The 22129-nt window shown below is 37.8% G+C and overlaps 1 pseudogene; it reads left to right on the top strand.

Moving 5' to 3' along the window:
- The first annotated feature begins 295 nt into the window (after positions 1-295).
- Positions 296-22129, top strand: part of LOC127419967 (RNA-binding protein 38-like) — a 36656-nt pseudogene continuing 14822 nt past the window's right edge.

Genomic DNA, 22129 nt, shown 5'->3' with positions numbered 1-22129 from the left:
CTCTATGAATCAAAGGTCAAATCTCTATGTAAAGGTATAAAGAATTACTAATGCACAAGGTTGTAGGTTAAAAATGCAACTTTGACTGCATTAAAACCAAGGTAATACACTTGATAGGCAATTCATATTAAGTTTACAGAAGTGTACAGAACATGATAAGCAGTCTATCTTCAAAACTACACTGAAGAGTCAAAGCCATAATTTCTTTAGATGTACAGAACAAAGGCAGGTGTGCTATATGAAGGCAGAGGAAGGGTCGATGATCGTCAGTCCTCATAAATAGGAGGGGTGTATCTAAAGACAAGACGCCTGTGCTCAGCAGCGCATTGGATGTCGAGGCAGGAAGGTGAGCGCTCATTCAGCCGCTATACTTGAGAGATCGACAGTCACCTGCTGTCATGGAGTTGTAGTGGAGTAGTTTGCCACATGACGGAGTGGAAAGGGAGCCACAGTTGTTTTTCCAAGCCAAAGGAATATCTACATCGCTGCCTTGGCAAACAGTTTTAGAGCGTACTTCGCTATTGATATTTATTTATATGTATTTATTACCCGCGTGTTTCGTTTCTAGATTGCACTGAATTGTACGACCCCAATGCTTTTACATCAGTTCGTGAATGGGACGTTGGAAACAATGTATCCCAGTATTCAGAAAGACACGACTTTCACGAAGATCTTTGTCGGTGGTTTGCCGTATCACACCACGGACGCGTCGCTGCGAAAATACTTCGAGACTTTCGGCGACATCGATGAAGCCGTGGTGATAACGGACCGACAAACGGGGAAATCCAGAGGATATGGCTTTGTAAGTACAAAATCTCCTCTCGTCCATCACTAAATAACCCCACGGGCTTTTATCCTTAACATAACACCAGTAGCTAGTTTTATGTGTATATATATATATATATATATATATATATATATATATATATATATATATATATATATACACACACACACACACACACTATATGTATATATGTATATGTTTTACTTTACAAACTCGCAAAATTGTCCAAATTGTTACTCATAATTGGCCGTTTAGTTTCTCATTTAATCGTACAAAAACGTCAGAAACGCAGCTTTACGTTATTGCGGACGTCGATGTGAATTTTGTTCGCGCGCGTGCGGACTCCAGGTGACAATGCCAGCGTCGCGTGCCGTTGGCGCATGTCTTTTGTTACAGTTCTGAGGAACAAAAGCCAGCAGAGATCTACAAAAGAAAAACTCCAGCAACACAATGAACTGCATGTTTTTAATGATCTCCAAATTGCCTTTAAGCATATCCTAGTCAATAATGATGATCACTGGCTGTAGGCTTATTATGATCCTTTTTAAGAGGCCTACATGTTTTTCACCTAGTCCGATTTAGTGCTGAATGATCTTAAATGTAATCCTGAGATATTGCAAGATTTCAGAGGCACAGTATGTTCTCACATATTTGCTCCACAAGTGTGTGTGTGTGTGTGGCACCATAAGTAGATTTTTTCTAAACAAGCATGTCATCAATTATCTCCTTAGCCTTTTGGGTGAATTTTGAAAGCATGGTCTCAGATTTCTGTGTAGTGGCCCCTTTTAAATACTTTTGCTAAGCTTTGTAAGAAACAAATGGTCCAAGGGTTTATCTGCTGTGATGTACAGCAAGGCCAACTGAATATGAAGGGGCCTAGAAAAACAGCCCTAATGAGTTCATCTGATCGCCTTTATAATATCAAGCGAGCATTTTATTTTGCCCTCACCATACTTTTTCTAGGTATGCTGCTGTTTATACCGGCATGACAAAAAAAAAGTTCTGTGGTGTTACCCTGGTACATTAATAATATCACAGTAGTTTAATATATTCCATGGTAATGAATGATTACTGTATTCATGTACTATGGTATTTATACAATACTTAAAGGTAAATCAAAGAATATCATAGTGCTTGTCAAAAAACAGGGTATTGCCATAGTCAGGTTTGGGAGGGTTACTTCTGAAATGTATTCCACTACAGATTACAGAATACATGCTGTAAAATGTAACTTGTAACGTATTCTGTTAGATTACTCAAGGTCAGTAACATATTCTAAATACTTTGGATTACTTCTTCAGCACTGGTAGATTTTTTCACTTGTTTTGACTATAAAAACTCTGCCAGTACAGTAAGACAAAATACAAATCAAAGGTCTTACTAGAAAAAAAAAAGAAATTATGATCCAACGTGAATTTTCTTGATAAAAAAATATGATCGTACCTGGTAACGTGCATGTAAAATGGCTAGAAATAGCATTTTAGCTTAGCATAAAGCTGACAATTTACACAAGGTTTATTTCTATTTCTTCTGCTCCAAACTTACTTCAAACTTACTTCTCTGTCTGCTCGTATGAATGTAACACATCATAAGAAAGTGTTTCACCGCTGTTCAAATGCACTTTGGATCATATCATTTATATGTATAAATGTTTTCCATCTGAAAGGACTAAATATTAAATGAAACAAATGACAATAAAATGCAAATTAATCTCTTCAGTAATCAAAATAATTTTTGAATGTAACTGTATTTTAATTACCAATGATTTAAATTGTAACTGTAGTGGAATACAGTTACTTATATTTTGTATTTTAAATACGTAATCCAGTTACATGTATTCCGTTACATATAAATGATATGATCCAAAGTGCATTTGAACAGCGGTGAAACACTTTTTTATGATGTGTTACATTCATACGAGCAGACAGAGAATTAAATTTGAAGTTTGGAGCAGAAGAAATAGAAATAAACCTTGTGTAAATTGTCAGCTTTACGCTAAGCTAAAATGCTATTTCTAGCAATTTTACATGCACGTTACCAGGCACGATCATATTGTTTTATCAAGAAAATTCACGTTAGATCATAATTGTTTCTAGTAAGACCTTACACAGGTAATCAATATAATGCCACAGATGCTGTGGACTGAGATTAACCTGTATTGAACTCGGAATGTTCCTTTAAAAATGTATTACTATATGTTGAAATTAACATTAACCAAGATTACTAAATGCTGTAAAGTATTGCTCATTGTCAGTTCATGTTAACTAATGTTGTTTACTAAAATTACCTTAATGATCCTAAAATATTCTTAATTTTCTATAAACAAAATATAATTTCTTCTTTTGATTTTAGGGTGAAATATGACATATACACCCATCAAGATCTCTTTTTCTCTTTCTTTGTAAGTGCCTGTGTGTTATTAGTATGGAACGATATTGCGGTTTGCCTTCAAAACCAGTTGGTGAGCACAGATAAGACCACACAGTTTCACTTCATGTGTTTTTTTTTTTTTCGTGTGTCATCTGCCAAGGTGTAAACATGAAGACAAGATAAACAAGAGGGCATGAGTAAGGGGCATACATTCAAAGAAACAGTATGAGAGGGCAACATATTTTGGTGTCTTTGCCATGAATGATAGTCTTTAATATACTGGCTGATACACTCCCTATGTGGGAGACCTCTTAATCTCTGTATTCAGGAATAAGAAAAGAAAGGGGGGGGGGGTTGCCAGTGGAGTTCCCAGAAGATTACAACACAATGCTAATATTTTCCCAACACACTCACTTCTGCTTGTCACCTCACTTACTGGCCTGGTGACTACTGAGATAATAACAAGGTTGTAGCTGTGTATGTGTGTGTGTGCACTATTTTTTGCTCATGTTCTGTCTGAGACACTCGCCACACAAGGGCACTACAGAAAGAAAACATACACTCTGGTGTTTACCTGAGAGAAACCAGATCCCATTCTCTTCCTAACCGCTCTGCTGCTGCTCTGGCTGTATTTCTAGTTCCACAAGCCCTAGGGAACACAGCTGCCACTGGGTCTCCACAGGGTGGGGCGTGTTTGTGTCTGTGTGTTTGTGTGTGTGTATGTGTGTTCAGCTATGGCCAGGCGGCAACGAGCAGCTCGCTTGAAGAGTATTTGTCACGGAGTCCCAAGCTTTGAAAACAAGTCAGCAGTTCAGTCTGATGAACCATTTCACTAAAATACCCAAAACCCTTTGTACTGTCATATGATTAATGACATAAACAATTTTACAACCAAACTTGTTATGGATTGATGCCATGCTTGTATTTGTAGCATGCATCTAGCAATAGCTTAAATACGTTTAAGTTCAACCTATTATTTGGGCTAAATGGCATGAATTTATCGGTTGATTAGATCAAATTTATAGACCTTATTCACAGCAGCGCCATCTTTGATTTTTGACGGGAATGACAACAAGGCTGTGCGGGACAGACATACAGTCACTTCAGTGGTTTGTACTGCAGTTTAAGTGTTTTTGGATCGTTCCGTGGACAAAACATTGAAAAAATATATTTTCAGAACACTCAGTAGACAAAAAACTTCAGACAACATGAGTTGTGGTAAATCAGATGTGATTTAGGAGCTTTTTATAGCTTTATACTGTTCGTGCCATTGAAGAGATAGTAGGTCTATCCATCACAGCCCCATTAAAAATCATAGATGGTGCTAGCATGAATAATGTCCATGTATTGTACTCAATAATGGTGCATCATGTCAGAGTTTGTTATTACATATAGTATTATGAAATCATTAAGTGGTTATTCTTGCTTCTCACAGCTGAAGGAGTCTTATGGAGAACATAAGTTGTTATCCATGCTCTTAACTGGGCTGAATTTATATAAGTGGGTTTATAAACTTCAGAAAAAAAGTGATTTCTCTACTTTTGCCAGTTGGCAAAAAGACATGTCTAATTTTTTAACCAAAGATAAAAATTCTGTTATTATTTTCTCACCCTCATGTTGTGGTTACACAGGATGCGTTCTTCACAGCTGGACAAAATGCAACAGGGCTGCGTTCTACTTCACTTTTAACGTACATTCGCTAACTTCCCTTAGCACTTCCCCTCGGGAGAATCCCCTCCGCCATTTTGGAAGTCTGTTCCTCTTTGTTAAGTGAGACAAAACCTCAACCCCTCGATTTTTGACCAAGGGCGTGAGCACTACTCAGATGTATGCTTCAGGCAGCTCCATATCCCCCAATGCAAATCGATTGTGACATCACAGCAGATCGAGCTTCATCAACCCCCACCCCACACAACTTTAGTGAATGATATAATGGAAAGATGTTTACAGCTGTAAGTGAAGTTAGGCCAATTAAGCAGTTTAGAAGAGTTTACCGCATGATACTTGTAGCTACCTTAAACTGAAACAGTCATAGCCTATGTGTTCATTGCAATGTTACCATTTCCATTAGTTTAAAAGTTGATTAATCCTTTCTAACAATTAATCTAATAAAAAGTTAATTTATAAAAAAACATGACAAGATTTAACTATTCATAACCCTTGGAAATTACAACAAAATTTTACCTGAATCTGTGATTTCATCAATCTCTGAAGCCTTCTCAGGTGCAAATAATCGGCAAATAATTCCACAAAATGACATCAGCCTTATTGCACGAGCATCAACGAGCACCAAGTGATCAAGAGCTTAGGTAGTTCCTTTTCAATTCATTGTACGGTTTCCATTAGTAGTGGGCTATCGCGCAGCGTAAGCAGTGGCGTACATCCTAGTCCATGAGACAAAAGGAAGTTAGCGTGAAGTTAGTGAAGTTATTTTTAACTTGACACAGCATCAAAAAATGCGGCATTTATGACTCTAAAAACCAGTGTGTCGCTCCAAAAGCATTCGCCTGACACATATGTACATTTACTGACAATATAATTAAAAGTAGTGCAGACAGAGCATAAGAACACGTCCATAGATAACAAGACAGACTGACAAACTCAATTGTTGTCGACTGTAGGTTTATGTAGGTTTATTTTCAATGATATGGGAATAAAACAAACAATCTATTGAATTCTAAAGCCACTTTTTGTATTGTCTAATCAATGCTTTACTCGTCTGCCACAATAGTATACTGTAAATATCATAATTATTATTAATGTACTGTATGTACTAAAATATATATATATACACACACACACACACACACACACACAGAGTTGGGGAGTAACAAAATATATTTTGTATTTTAAATACGTAATCCCGTTACACGTAAGTAACTGTATTCCACTACAGTTACAATTTAAATCATTGGTAATTAAAATAGTTACATTCAAAAAGTATTTTGATTACTGAAGAGATTACTTTGCATTTTATTGTCATTTGTTTCATTTAATATTTAGTCCTTTAGATGGAAAACATTTATACATATAAATGATGTGATCCAAAGTGCATTTGAACAGCGGTGAAATACTTTCTTATGATGTGTTACATTCATACGAGCAGACAGAGAAGTAAGTTTGAAGTAAGTTTGGAGTAGAAGAAATAGAAATAAACCTTGTGTAAATTGTCAGCTTTACACCAAGTTAAAATGCTATTTCTAGCCATTTTACATGCACAAATTACCAGGCACGATCAAATTTTTTTATCAAGAAAATTCACGTTGGATCATAATTTCTTTTTTTCTAGTAAGACCTTTGATATTAGGGCAAAAATCATATTCTTGATAATAATTTTTGTATTGTTTTCCTGTAAAAAAAAATATCAAAAAATCCTTAAAACAAGATCAATTTGATTAATCTTGTTTTAGAAACAACACTGCATAAGATATTTAGGTTTTTCAGAGAATGTATTTTTAACATGTGTATTTTGTCTTACTGTACTGACAGAGTTTTTATAGTCAAAACAAGTGAAAAAATCTACCAGTGCTGAAGAAGTAATCCAAAGTATTTAGAATATGTTACTGACCTTGAGTAATCTAACGGAATACGTTACAAATTACATTTTACAGCATGTATTCTGTAATCTGTAGTGGAATACATTTCAAAAGTAATCCTCCCAAACCTGTATGTATGTATGTATATATATATATATATATATATATATGTATAATTATTATGTTTTATTTATATTGAATTTTTTATTTGGGGCCTTCTTTAACAAATATTGATACATGCGTTTAATTGTGATTAATTTTATTAATCGGCATATCATGTAATTAATTAGATGAAATAATATGATCAATTGACATCCCTAGTTTTTGCAAATGTAGTAACCACTATTTTTTAAATCTGAACGGAATGCGGGCTTGATACAAGTGTAGACGAAAAAAGATTTCATAACTGCAAATGGGGTTGGAACGACTTGAGAGTGAGTAAATAATGACATGAATGACTTTGTACGTGTGTGTGAACTATGCTTTACGTTTTAATTTTATTTCTATTTTGTTAGAATCTGTTAAATGTCTCCTTTTTTTTTTCTCCAATTTTACCTTAATTCATAGTCTTGTGTTTGTATTTTCTTTGTCTCTTTTCTCCTCAGGTTACTATGATAGATAAAAGTGCAGCTGAGAGAGCTTGTAAAGATCCAAACCCTATTATTGATGGACGCAAAGCTAATGTCAACCTTGCGTATCTTGGGGCGAAACCACGTAGCCCACTGACAGGTAAACACATTTTCAAAAGTAGGTTCAAACTTCATTTAGAGCCTGTAATTACCAATTATTCCATCACTTTTAAAGTTGAAGTGTGTAATTTCTGTGCTATTCCATCACAAAACAGAATTGCAAAATGAAAAAAAAAAAAAACTGTTTTGAAACACTCACCCCATCTTCCATTGGTCGACAAATAATGTTACTACAATGGGGCTGGTCAGAATCTCAAACAAACAAAACAATGTAAACACTAGTCATGTTTTCATCCAAGTTACAAAGTTAATATATGCGCAAAATTGGAGTATCGCAAAAACAATTTGTGAATAAAGCAGAGTTTCCATCCCATGTGTTTAATAGAAAAGAATCATCACTTCTGGGTAAACTGATGCAAAATAGAAATGAAAATGGAAGTTTGAAGCCACATTCATTAAATGTAATGAATTACTTGGGGTTTAGAGCATGCAGAAAAAATGCTCTATTGAACTTTATTTTGCTAGCTCTCAGCCCTACATAGCAACATTGGCTCAACCAATAGCATGAGTTGAGGGCTGGACTATCTATTTGTCCAACCAATGGAAGTGAGTTGGAGTGTTCAGAAAACCTGTTTGAAAACTGAAGTATATTGTGCAGTTAATTACATGATGCTAGTGATGTACAAATTACACATTTCAGCTGTAAGCATTGAATACTAAGTAGATTGCCTTTTGTTTGAAGTTGTTTGAAAGTTCCTCTGCCCATATATGGTAGTGCATTGTGTTGCAATTGTTGCAGCTTTGCTGACAGTTTAGCAGTGGATGATTCGTGTTTGCATAAAGACCGATGTCTGGCCTCATCACACACATAATAATCTTTTGTACTCCCCACAAGTACAGTATAAAACACATATGCACAAAACACTCTCACAGTCATAAATTCACACAACTCTGGCTAATGCACACACAAACTCACACTTATTTTAACGGGTCGTTTGACAAGTTAAACCTGTCAAGAAATTAGCACCATCCTACATTTGCATCTATGCATGTGTGCAAACGCCTGTGCAGAAAGTGATATCTGTTCACTCAGCATGTCTTTGTGTGCGTTCAACCTCATCTTTGCATTTTTGTGTGTGTTCTATGACTAATATGTCAGAAAAGAGGAAGGGTATTGTACAGAGAGCATAAATCACCTACACCTGTTCTAACACACCATATTCACACAGGAACACAGGATATTTTGGCCTCTGCTCTTGTTCCCGTCCAAACATGTCTGAAACTGTAGTCCTGTGTCAGTCTGTCTCTCTCTCTCCTCTGCAGTTGTGGGCATCATTGCGTGACTCACGCCTCAGTTCAACAGCTTTCTCAGCCCACGCGTGACTATAATGTGTGGATAATATGTTACTCTTTGAATGGAAACAATATTGTTCTGTTAGGACTACTTGAAAGCTTCATACGAAATCACAGAATGAACGGTTGTGATGTCATTTAGAACAAAATCTGGCCAAAAAGAATGTTATGGTGGTTCGTAACAGCTCGTCTGGGCAAACTTTTAGGAAAACTTCTAACCGGCTGCTTAACACCTTCTTACTGCCATTGGTTCATGCATCAGTAGGTGTGACCTGAAGCTCCATCTTCTATGTTTACATTGTTCAGTCAGTCAAGATCAGTAAACATGCAGAGTTAATAGCAAACTGGTGCAAATTTACCTAGATCTGTACGATCGCTCGTGTTGAGACAATTTCCAAAACCATGTCATGCAATTTTTTTTTTTAATTAGTCTACAGAAGGAATCAAATCTATTCTAATACTCTTAAGTGCACATTCACTCTGTTGTTTGATATGCTGCTTCACTTGCCTTCTACAGCGAAAGCCATTCACTCATCTTCCCAAAGTAAGATATGCCTCTCTTGTCGTCATTCTTTTGTCTTTATGCTGCCCATTAGCACTCTTTTTATACACCAGTCTTTGCAGTAGGATCAGTGTCATCATATATTACAATAACAGAGTGTAATCAGCGCATATTATGGCCGCATATACCGTGTTATCACATTAGCGTCATTAATTCAAAATGTAAACAAGATTACAAGAGTACAAATTATGCATTTTCTACTGCATGTATGTTACTTTAGATCATCATCGAGAGGTTAAAAAGCATCTGTTACTGATCTAGTGTGAATTCTACTCATAGAATGAGGCATAACGTCACTGATAAAAAAAAAATCATTTAAAACTGAGCGTCCTCATATTTAAATGTATTTCTAAATGCCTCCCACAGCGATGTGGCGGGTGTCTGAATGTTTGCAAACAATATACCGTTGCTCGGCTGTTTTGAACTTCTTTTTACCCCTGAACGAAGATGTACTTCTTCAGAAGTAAATCGGGGCCTACCTGACTTACAGTCCTTATTCGCAGTAGCGCCATATTTGATTTTTCATGTGAATCAAAATGAGAATGTGAAGGATAGACTTACAGTCATTCACTTTAAGATAAATAATTAGTCTTTTGTAGTGAATTAATTTTGAGGAACTTATCCAGCACTATTTATTGTAGAGGGGAAGTTTAAGGGTATGTTCACACTTGGCAGGTTTGGTTAGATTAAAACGAACTCTGGTGCGATTTGCTCTGCTGGTGCAGTTCATTTGAACAAGTGTGAACGCTGCCACCCGAACCTTGGTGCGCACCAAACAAGCAGACCGAGACCGCCTGAATAGTGGGTCTCGGTCCGCTTCCAAACGAACTTTGGTGTGGTTCGACTGATATATGAATGCAGCATGGACCAAAGACGTCTAAACGGACCAATAACAGGAAGTAATTTGCCTTTAATACTGACCTCAAGCATACCTGGTTCTTCTCATCATAGGAGCTTTGTTGCCTATTACAGTTCGATACAGGCGTCGGAACTGCCGTCTCCTTGCAGGATATCTTTGTTTGTGTGTGCAACGGAGGAATTCCTGGCGCTGTTTTGACTCCTTTATAATTTTTTTTTGCTTTTGTTTGTTCTCAGCTGGTAAAAATGGCACCATATATACATAAATCCAATGAGCGCATTTAGCCCAGCAGCCAGCATTGTTTTGGATGTTCAGCAAGTTCCGTCGCAAAATATACGTCATAAAAGCTGTCTAATCAGATTGTGACCTTATCCTTATGCCTTTTGTTTTATATCTTTAGGTTCTGTGTTAAAAATGCCAGTGTGAATGCTAAGCGAACCAGGACTAAATGTATAATTTTCTTTTTTGGTCTGGACCAAGAGAACCAAGAGAACCAAACTACAAGTGTGAACACACCCTAAGAAAATATAGGTAGGATACAAGCCCAAAATAGAGAAATTCTGGCAACTGTAACCTTTCAGCACACTTGAAAATTAGAATAAAGAAAATTAAGAGACAAGAACTTTTTTAAAACTGTTATCAATCCAATTTTTTATTTATTTTTTATTCTTTGAAATTATCCTAGGCAAAGGCGCGGGAAGGTGGGTGCTGAGGGTTTCCAAGAATGGAAAACAGTATCAACGATATCTCATATATTTCATTGTATTTATGCAGTATATATAATGCAATTTCCGCTTTCAGTATATGATTTATGTTAATAAAAATGGCGTCCTGTTTCGGAGAGATTTGTCATGCTTGTGGGCAGGGCTCTGCCGAACTGAAGAGAGCCCTTTTGATAGATACTAGTGAAGTTTTTATTCTCCCTTTTTTCCCTTTTATTTGCTCAAAAGTAAAAAAAAAAAAAAAAAAGTGATCGTTAACAATAAAACAGTCATTTGACAGTAAATTACGATTAAATTGTGTTTTTGTATCATTACTGTTGTTTAATAATAAATATTGTAGTGTAATATTACAGTTTATGAATAAAAACAAATGAATCAATCCTCTAGAAGAATATTGTGCTTTACTCATGTGTAAGCTCATCCTTTGAAATTATAATAATTTACAAAACAAAACAGTACAGGTTAGAGCTTTTGTGTTCACGTGATTCGTCGCCCTGCGGAAGGCGCTAAAACCTCAACTGAGCGAAAACGTAATCTTCTGGTGTTTGTTTGTGTTTACATTTATTAGCAACACCCCTGAGCGCAAGGCCACATTTGGGGTCTTTAAGTAAGGGTAGGACATTTCTTAATAGCTTAATATTTTAGCATATGAGTTCATTTTAATAGCTGTTTTGTCTGAACAATTATATTGTGTTTTATAGTTATTTCTCATTCACACTGACACAACAACAGTTTTGAACGTGCTAGAATGTAACTAATGCATTGGCTGGCTTACTGAATGACTTAATTGCTTGTGAAAACGTTCTATTGCAGGGTATTCAGCCTTACAGACTCCATATGGTTAGGATTACGGTGGGGGCGGGGTAAGGGCATCTGCTGTCTCTCAGGAACAAACTGAGGCACCTTTGTACAATGGCCGTACAGTGATAGGGAGGCACGTGGTTCTCTGATGCTCTCGTTGCCCGAGCATGATGTGTAAATCATACGTCAAAATTGCAGCACCTCTTGCCAATTTTTTTTCCCCATGCGTTTGATCCTAGGGCACAGAAATGTTACCCTAATTAAAGAATCACCCATATGTAAGGGAGAACAGAGCTTACTTTCTTTTTTGAAAGAAATAGTCAAAGGCAAGGATTTAGAATGACATACTGTAAGTTAAATTATGTTCAATGGAAGTGGGGTAAAGTATGTGTTTATGTAAATGCTGCTGTGATGTGGGCGTGTGTGTGCGTGAATGTGGAACGGGCATCCATGCAAGAGATGTTTCTCATCAGTGTCCGGGCAGATACACTGATACGCTAGAGAACAGACAGGCTGGAGTTTTTCACTTGGCTGCGTAAAAGCACAGAGACAGGGAAAGAGGATAAGAGGAAAAACTAGAGAATGCATAATGGATGAATAGAGAGAATGAGTGCCAATTAAAGGCTAAAGGAATGAGTGTTTGTGAAAGGCACAGAATTATAAATGCATGTACAATAAATGTCAAATATGGGGCAAGTAGAAGATTGGAAAATAAATGACACAGTTAAAAGGACAGATATCCTGAAGTGATGGTGAAATAATGATTCATTCACATGTAGCAGTTTCTGTTTCATTCAGTCTGTTAAAGTAATGTTTCGCGTACATTGGGTTTTTAGTGACCCAGAACCTCATTCCTCCCCCTTTACCTCATCCATTTTTTGGAGTGAGTCCCCACCTCTTAAGTGTTCCTCAACTTTTCTCTTATGAAGAGTGTAACAAAAAAAATAATCTAATTGTTTAAAGGTGCACACAGTAACTTTTGTCTTTGTGTCATCTTGGACTTACACTGACTCCTAGTGGCTTGGATGCAGTATCATTTAAAATTAAGTGTGCTGTATATTTGTAGTAAATTGCTGGTGAAATTACTATCAGTATTATACTGTAAATTTAACAGGAAATTTTATTACAGTGCAGAACAGTTGATATATTTGTGATATCTATCCCTTTTATTTTATTTTCTTTCATTTTTTTTGTCACAGGATACTCTACTGGAATACAGCAGGTTCACCCAGCTCTGATCCAGAGGCAGTATGGGTAAGCATCTCATTTCATTCTGCTAATGTCAGGGGTTGAGGGGGGGTTGTGTATAAATAACATGAAATCCTACGGTGACCCCACAGAAATAGCTCTGCCAAATTGCCATTTCATTTAGCAGAAAAAACTAATTTATGCTTGGCAATCTTTCTTCCTCTGGTGTCCTCTGCTCTTCTCTCATACAGCGCCTCTCTGCTCGTTTTAACTCATGACTTTCAGATTTGAGGACACAAGCAGTCAGTATTGGAGATTAACTCACTTAAAGTAGTGGCGCTACTAATACAGTGACGCTACTTTACATTTTAGTAGTGCAACAGTAGTTTGGCTGTGTGGGGTGACCAAGTACTAATCAGCTTGCACTGAGCCAGCTGAGAGCATAATCAAATGCACTCTCCAAAATAGTCCTCTCTCTCATACAGTGCATCCGGAAAGTATTCACAGCGCTTCACTTTTTCCACATTTTGTTATGTTACAGCCTTATTCCAAAACAATACCCCATAATGACAACGTGAAAAGTTTGTTTGAAATCTTTGCAAATTTATTAAAAATAAAAAACGAAAAAATCACATGTACATAAGTATTCACAGCCTTTGCCAAAATTGAGCTCAGGTGCATCCTGTTTCCACTGATCATCCTTGAGATGTTTCTACAACTTGATTGGAGTCCACCTGTGGTAAATTCAGTTGTTTGGACATGATTTGGAAAAGCACACACCTGTCCATATAAGGTCCCACAGTTAACAGTGCATGTCAGAGCACAAACCAAGCCATGAAGTCCAAGGAATTGTCTGTAGACCTCCGAGACAGGATTGTATCGAGGCACAGATCTGGGGAAGGGTACAGAAAAATGTCTGCAGCATTGCAGGTCCCACTGAGCACAGTGGCCTCCATCATCCATAAATGGAAGAAGTTTGGAACCACCAGGACTCTTACTAGAGCTGGCCGCCCGGCCAAACTGAGCGATCGGGGGAGAAGGGCCTTAGTCAGGGAGGTGACCAAGAACCCGATGGTCACTCTGACAGAGCTCCAGCGTTTCTCTGTGGAGAGAGGAGAACCTTCCAGAAGAACAACCATCTCTGCAGCGCTCCACCAATCAGGCCTCTATGGTAGAGTGGCCAGATGGAAGCCACTCCTCAGTAAAAGGCACATGACAGCCCACATGGTGTTTGCCAAAAGGCACCTGAAGGACTCTCAGACCATGAGAATCAAAGATTGAACTCTTTGGCCTGAATGGCAAGCATCATGGCTGGAGGAAACCAGGCACCGCTCATCACCTGGCCAATACCATCCCTACAGTGAAGCATGGTGGTGGCAGCATCATGCTGTGGGGATGTTTTTCAGCGGCAGGAATTGGGAGACTAGTCAGGATCGAGGGAAAGATGAATGCAGCAATGTACAGAGACATCTTTGATGAAAACCTGCTCCAGAGTGCTCTGGACCTCAGACTGGGGCGAAGGTTCATCTTCCAACAGGACAACGACCCTAAGCACACAGCCAAGATAACAAAGGAGTGGCTCCGGGAGAACTCTGTGAATGTCCTTGAGTGGCCCAGCCAGAGCCCAGACTTGAACCCGATTGAACATCTCTGGAGAGATCTGAAAATGGCTGTGCACTGATGCTCCCCATCCAACCTGATGGAGCTTGAGAGGTCCTGCAAAGAAGAATGGGAGAAACTGCCCAGAAATAGGTGTGCCAAGCTTGTAGCATCATACTCAAAGACTTGGGGCTGTAATTGGTGCCACAGGTGCTTCAATAAAGTATTGAGCAAAGGCTGTGATTCATTCTAGTGAATCAGTTCATCCAAACAGTTCTTTCTCTCATATGTAGTGATGGAAAATCTGATTCATTCTAATAAATCAGTTCATTCAAATTGCACTTTCTCTCAAATGTAGTGTTTTATAGTCTGATTCATTCCTAAGAATCAGTTCATTCTAAACAGTCCATTATCTCTATTCTGAACATTGAACAACACTGATTCATTGAGTTCATTCAGCCAAGGATTTATCAGACTGCACTTTGTGATGGGGCCCACATTTCCCTCATTATTTTTTGGAGCCCAATCATTTTGAATATTACATCTTGTAATATAAATCTGAATAATGCTGATATAATTGTAATAATAATAAAATGTTTATAATAAATATTTATAATAAAAAAAAATATTACTACGTTAAGAAATTACAGAAATATTACAGTTGTATTATAATAACTGTATTAATATTATTATTGTACAAGTAATATTTCTATAATAATTTCTTAACTTGTACATGGCATTGCTGTGGGATCTGGTTTAACCCTCTTAGCTTTATTTTGGCAGAAAACTGCAGGAACTTTGTGTGAAGTCGCATTAACAATAGTCTTAAGGTCCCGATATATTTCCTACTAAATCAAAGAACGAATGGGTATGACATCATTTAGAACAAAATCTGGACAAAAAGAAGGTATATTTGCATTCGTTTCGGTGGTTTGTAACAGCTTGCTTGGGTGAACTTTTAGGAATAATTCTTACCAGCTGCTTAACACCTTTTTACTGCCATTGGTTCATGCTGTTGGTAGGTGTGACCTGAAGCTCCACCTACCTTGAGGGTGACGGCTTATTCTGTTTATGTTGTTCAGTCAGTCAAAATCAGTCAATATGAACACACTGGTGTGCAGAGTTATTAGCGAGCATGTGCAAATGTACCTACATCTGTACGATCGTTCGCTTAGAGTTAGGGTTAGGTTTTTAAAGAACCTACATTTTTAAAGACCATGTCACGCGTTGGTTTTTTTTTTTTTTCTACAAAAGGAATTAAATCTATGCAAATATGCAGATACTCTCAAGCATCTTTGCAGTAGTATCAGTATCATCATAAATTACAATAACAGTGTAATTGGCATATTATGGCCATGTATAGCGTGTAAGTGCATTAGCGTCATGAATTCACAATGTAAACAAGACAAATTAAACATTTACTACTGCATATATATTACTTTAAATCATCATCGAGTGGTTAAAACAGTTTCTTTTAGTGATCTCATGTGAATTCTACTCATAGAATGAGGCGTTATGTCATTGATAACACATTTTAATGTCACATTAGTTACGTTTTTACTGAGCCTCCTCATATTTAAATGTACATCTAAACGCCTCCCACAGCGGTGTGGCATGTGTCTGAATGTTTGGAAACAGTATACTGTTGCTTGGCTGTTTAGAATTTCTTTTTACTCCTAAACGAAGAAGAACCTCTCCAGAAGTATATCGGGGCATTTAGAATGAGCGCCTCATTCCATATATGGTGAAATGCTCTCATCTTCTCTCCACAAAACCTGGTGTCATAGGGATGTTTTTAGATTTGTATAGTAACTTGTAGTGGGCAATTAAACTGAATTTGGATTGCTGTATATATAACACGCTCAACGCACCATACCAAACCGAATCGAATGCAACACATCTTTTATTCTGTGCACTAGAATTTGTGGAGCAAACACGGAACCACCTCAAGTGTGCTCAGAACATAGCGTGCAGACTGATTAAATCACAGCCCTTTGTGGTTTAATATTCGAATAAGGTCATATCTTTGTTTCAGTTTTATTTTGATGGATCGTTCGGCTCTACACGTTGCAATATAATGGTGTGTTGTTTTTGAGTTATTTCACGGCACACGCTCTTTATCTCATCACATTCAATTCAGCCTTCATGCTCACAAATTGGGTACCATTCTTTTGCTGTGGAGCTGGAGATTTAGCAGCGGAACACTGCTGCTGAAAGCGGTGCAGGAAACACTGGTTTACAGTTCTGGCTTTACCCGCTGTGGTTTATTTTAATCTCTGCCTCCTTCCCAAATTCCCTTTCATTGTCACTGTATCGCTGTTTCTCTCTTTTTTTACTCTCTTCCTCTTTCTGTACTTCCCGCTTGGTTTCTCTCTGTCTATGCATTTCTTTTTCTATTAATTTCTCTGCTCTCTCTCTCTCAGTCTCTCTTCCCGATCCTGTTAGACCTGTTTGTCTGTCAGTTAGGTCACCACCTGCCTTTTATTTGTGAATTGCAAATTTTACCAGCCAAATTTGTGAATTGCCCTTCTTGTCCATATCTGTGGTAGCTTCTATATAAACTCACTGTGTCTATGTATGAATGTGATGTTTGAACAGGTGTCTTTGTACCCATTGTGGGTCTAATTTGCTTTGTTGGCTAATAGTGCTACTGATTAACCCTAATTGTCAACTTCCTCTATGAGCTGACCAAGGCTAGTGTTAGGGTTAGGGTTACTACCAATAGTTTTTTCAAAGTGTTAGAGCTGAATATTACAGGACTAATGTAAAAGCCACGGGTAAACATGTTGACAAGAAAACAAACAAGTTCTGATACAATATGTTACCTAAAAAGGTCTATTTATTCATTGGTTTACAGTTAGCATAAGGCCTGATGCTAATGCTGCTCTGTTTACATCTAGTATTAACAATACAACAAAATAGTGTATATTTAAAGCTACACTGTGTAACTTTTTTTTTTGCTTTTTTGTTTTTTTTTTTGTTAAACAACAACAAAATGTTATTAATGAGAGAGTGCAACAAATCCAGTAATAATTTATATTTCAGAGCTGTTGGGACGGATTTCGTGGGAAATTGCATACATACGTCATTCGCCCATGCATGTCACCTCATGTCCATACAAAGAGAAAGTAAGATCCGGCTACTGTAGTGCGTGTATGGTGTGGAAGTAGCATGAAGCTGAAAGTTTGTTGTCACAACAAACGAGAAAAATTGACCATGGATCATTCAAAACGGCAAACCTCCGGGGAATCACCGGTTGTAAAAACAAAGAAACCCCGAACAGAGCAGAGTCTACAAGCAAAAAGGGAAAGCGACAGAGTCCGTAATAAAACCCGAATCAACATCGGCTTGGATTTTCAGAGGTGGCAACAACTCCGAGATCTGAAAGGATTTAAAAGCAACCCAGAGATGGCTTTTGTCTTACTCAACAGTTAAGATATTTTATTGATATGGTTTATTTGTTTTTGTGTAATCACACACACATACACACGTCTGTGTGTGTGTGTGTGTAGTGAAATACAATAATTATACTGTAATCGGTGCAGAATTTTTCACATGCTAGCACACGTGTATTTTTCTTTATAACAGCAATAATTTATATAAATAAATCCTTTAGTCCTAGGCTTGCCAAGGACATGTGAGTCTTGAAATGATGTTGACCACTGGTTGGTAACAATGACAATCTATAAATTAGTTACTACTGTGGTCTATTTGGCCAGAATATCCTGCAGTTATAAAAACTTTACAACGTTTGACCTTATCAGACTAGCAATCATTGTGTCTAATGTTAACAAACGTTGCCTAACTTTTGTAACGTCATTAATTTCAAAACATCAATGTTTCCAATAAGTCAAAACAACAGCATAAGATATGGCACTTACCTGCTCAGATGACATGATTTCCGATATCCGTCTTTTCCTTTCTGTCATTATTTATTTGTCCATTTGCTCTGATAAGATGTGTACATATGGATACAGGACCAATGCCTCGAACCACATTTATCCACGCAGAGGAGTAGAGCCGAAGCACGACTTGCATCATTACCATAACAATGTTCTTCTGCAAGACACATGCAGTTTTATTTTTTAACTGCTAGAGGGCCAAGAGTTACATAGTGTAGCTTTAAAATCACGTTTCAAAGTACACTGTGTTAAAAGCATGCAGCATACAATTTGTTATATTATATTTCGATATTTCATCAAAGGATGGCCCCAAATGTATCCACAGATGTCTGGGCTAAGCCCCGAATATCCACTGACCCTAGAACTGCCCCTGCCTGTGACCACTTGTAAAAGGATATATTACAATTGAACTAACATTGAAGTAACTAAAGATTTTGTCAGTTCTATTGATCTTTAGGCCACTAACTTGTATGTGAGACTTGTCACTCTTAACAAAAACATCCAATGTCAGTTTTGTTTTAAATCAGATTTATGTTGCGTTATCACTGGTCAGTTGGCTCAGTTGGTCAGTTATGTCCTTGTTGAGAGGAAACAGGTTATAGTTTGGTAGCCCATTCGAGGCCACTGCTGCCATGCTGGGTTGCCACTCCTGCTGTCTGTTTGCTGGCATTAGATTTTATTTTTTTCGTCTGGAGAGTAGGGTGTTGGGGGTTTCCTGAGGTAGGAAGCGTTAAACCAAGCGCACACTATACGACTTGCAGTCGCTGCCCTTCGACTCATAGTCTTGTTTTCCGTGTGCACGACTGATTGTAGACTGGGTGTGTCAACAACATGAACACTCATCCCCGACTGAGGCCCTGTGTACACCGGGTATTAAGATGCGTTTTGTGTGATCCGATCACAAGTGTACAAGCGAGACAAATCACTGTTAAGCCTGGCGGTCCCTTTTTTCCCCTTGTGTTCAGATTTTGAGGGGAGAGTCTCTGATTTCATGAGGAAATACATCAATCAATACATCTGTGTTTTACTGAATGATAATAAAAGTAAAAAAAGAAAAAGAAAAAACGGTGTACAGTTTATCCTAATTATACGCAAACATCACGTTAAGAGCAGAATTCTGAGTTATTTTAGTGCAGTACCTGTGACTGAGATTCTAGTGTGCATGCTTCAGATATCTATGTTGATATCAGACACACTGGTACAATTTCTGTTCTTGTGCATAGACATGCATTGGCTTTTAAAATTGTACGGTTTGTACGGTTATTTCCCTTTAAATCCACATGTAACCGGCTAAGTTTAAACTCTTGTTTTATAAGCCACCACTCTGCTGCTGTGGCACAACGAGCCCAATGTTTGAAATGGACAAATCTCAAAACAGTTTGGACCCCGTTACAGCTGTCTTTAGCATCGTCCCGTTTCAAACGGATCGGCCAAAACATATCCTAAAATTACGATAACGAAATTCATTCACAAACTCGCACACAGTTTATTCGTGATAACGTCAACAAGTATGAAATAACAGCTCGCGGCCGTTTTTGCACTTATTTGCAAAGGAAACATATAAGAAAAACTGCTGAAAATAAGTAAAGCGTGTAGGGAGATGTTGGTGATTTGTTTTTATTTAATTTTGTAATTTTTGTCTCCTGCTTCCCAATGCCTTGCTCTCCTCTTGCACTCTCCCTATATTTAATTAGCTTTGGCTCATTGTCGGCCTCTCGCTTGTCGGGACAGTACACACACCTGAAGACAAGACCTTTAGATATACAGTTGGTTTGAAATCTGTCAATACATCAAAGGAGACGAGCTTGAGTCATGTAGTGTGCAATATTCTTTAGCAGGGTGCTAGAGGTGGGGATTAGGGAGGTGGAGGGTGCCGCTATCAGACCCCCTGTTTGGGGGTTGGGTGTGAGCTAGCAGACAGCATTATAGGAGGTCCTCCAAACTTATTAAAAAGCTAGACTCTGCTGAATTAGCACAATGAGGATCAAACTACTTGAGCATCTGAGATTAACATACACAAACCCACACCCTTGTCACACTTAGATTGTCAGCTCGTCACTTCCTCCTCTCTCTTCGTTTCTTACTTGCCCACACCCCATGAGCCCCAAAAGTGGCCAGTTATGAAGTGTAGTGACTAGTAACAGACATAAATATATTTGCTTTATGTAGTATGTATTGTTTGTTATGTGTTATGCTTTGGCAATATCTACTAAGGTATGCCATCCCAATAAAGCAATCTGAATTTAATTGAATACAGTATATCAACCAGGGGTGCGTTTCCCAAAAGTATCGTTAGCCAACTATGGTCGCAAGTTCCATCGTTACCAGCATAGTTCAACAATTTTGTGTTTCCCGAAACCGTAGTTCCAACAAACATTCACAAACAGCATCGCAAAGTTGTGTGGTTGGAACAACAGCTCTCCACCTGTGGTTTGAAGCATAGTTCCTTTTCAGTTTGCTGTGTGGACATCATTTGACTTCACTCAGGCTTCTATATCTTTCATTCCTTATACATCTTTCATTCTATCAAGACTTTGACCACGTTTACATGCACTTAAGAAAACTACTTATTCCGGGGTTTTGAGGCAAGCTGCGTTCTGAAACGTTACGTAAACGTGAATGCAGTCGTTGTGACATAGTTACTACAGTTTCAGGAAACAGTCGTGACTAGCTAGTTAATTTCTCCAACAATTCATCATACTATGGTGGTTAACCTTTTCATGAGTAGGGTCTAAATTCCTATGCAGTGCCCGTTGGAGTGAGTTATTTTTGCACGTAACACTGCACAGCCAGTAGAGGAGGCAGAGTGTAGAGGAGTATTTTTTTATTATTTTATTTTCCTTTTGTGAGTTCTTGTCATAACAAAATACTATATATAATATAGTAAACTTGAACAAATGGGTTATGTCTGGTGTACTGTTTTTGTTTTATTTCATTTTTATAGCTGTAAAAAACAAATGAACAAATAATATCAGCAGTCCGGTTTGCCTATGCACTGTTTGACATCTCAGACTGTGTGTGTGTGTGTGTGTGTGTGTGTGTGTGTGTGTGTGTGTGTGTGTGTGTGTGTGTGTGTGCGTGACAAGCACTAATGTAAACAGACTTGGCTGAGTGCATCGGATAATTGCGCTCAATCAGCATCTGTGAGTATACGAGTTTTAAACTGTAATTGTGGTGCTTTTGTGACAGTTTGGCTGTTTGTTACATAAACATATTATGTGCCTGAAAAGACTGTTTTGAGTTGCTGTTTGTGTGAATGAACCACATCTGCACCTAAGCAGACGTGGCTGCATGCATGGGAAGACTGCGTTTAGATATGATGGCTGTGCATATACAAGCTGTGAACTGTTATCGTGGTACTTTGGTGACAATTTGGCTGTTTGTTACATAAAATAAACATATTATGTGCTTGAAAAGACTCTTCGAGTAGCTGTTTGTTTAACGAATGGCAACCACTGATAATATAAACAAATGGCATCACGCAACGGAGGAAGATCGCGTTTGATGTATTGACTGTGCATATAAGACCTGTAAACTTTTTATCATGGTACTTTGGTGACGAGCTGGATGTATGTATATAAAATATACTTATTCTGTGGTTTAAAAGACTGTGTATGAGTAACTGTTTGAGCGAATATAAACTACAGACACTTGACTAGCGCAGCCTGTGTCGGCGCAAAAGCGAATTTGAATCTGACAGCTTGTAACGTAACTGGCTGTGGCAGATGGCTGCATATGTGTGATGCTACTCTGCGGGGCCC

Source organism: Myxocyprinus asiaticus, chromosome 29 (assembly GCF_019703515.2).
Source record: "Myxocyprinus asiaticus isolate MX2 ecotype Aquarium Trade chromosome 29, UBuf_Myxa_2, whole genome shotgun sequence".
Lineage (NCBI taxonomy): Eukaryota > Metazoa > Chordata > Actinopteri > Cypriniformes > Catostomidae > Myxocyprinus > Myxocyprinus asiaticus.
This window is presented reverse-complemented; position numbering and strand designations above follow the sequence as displayed.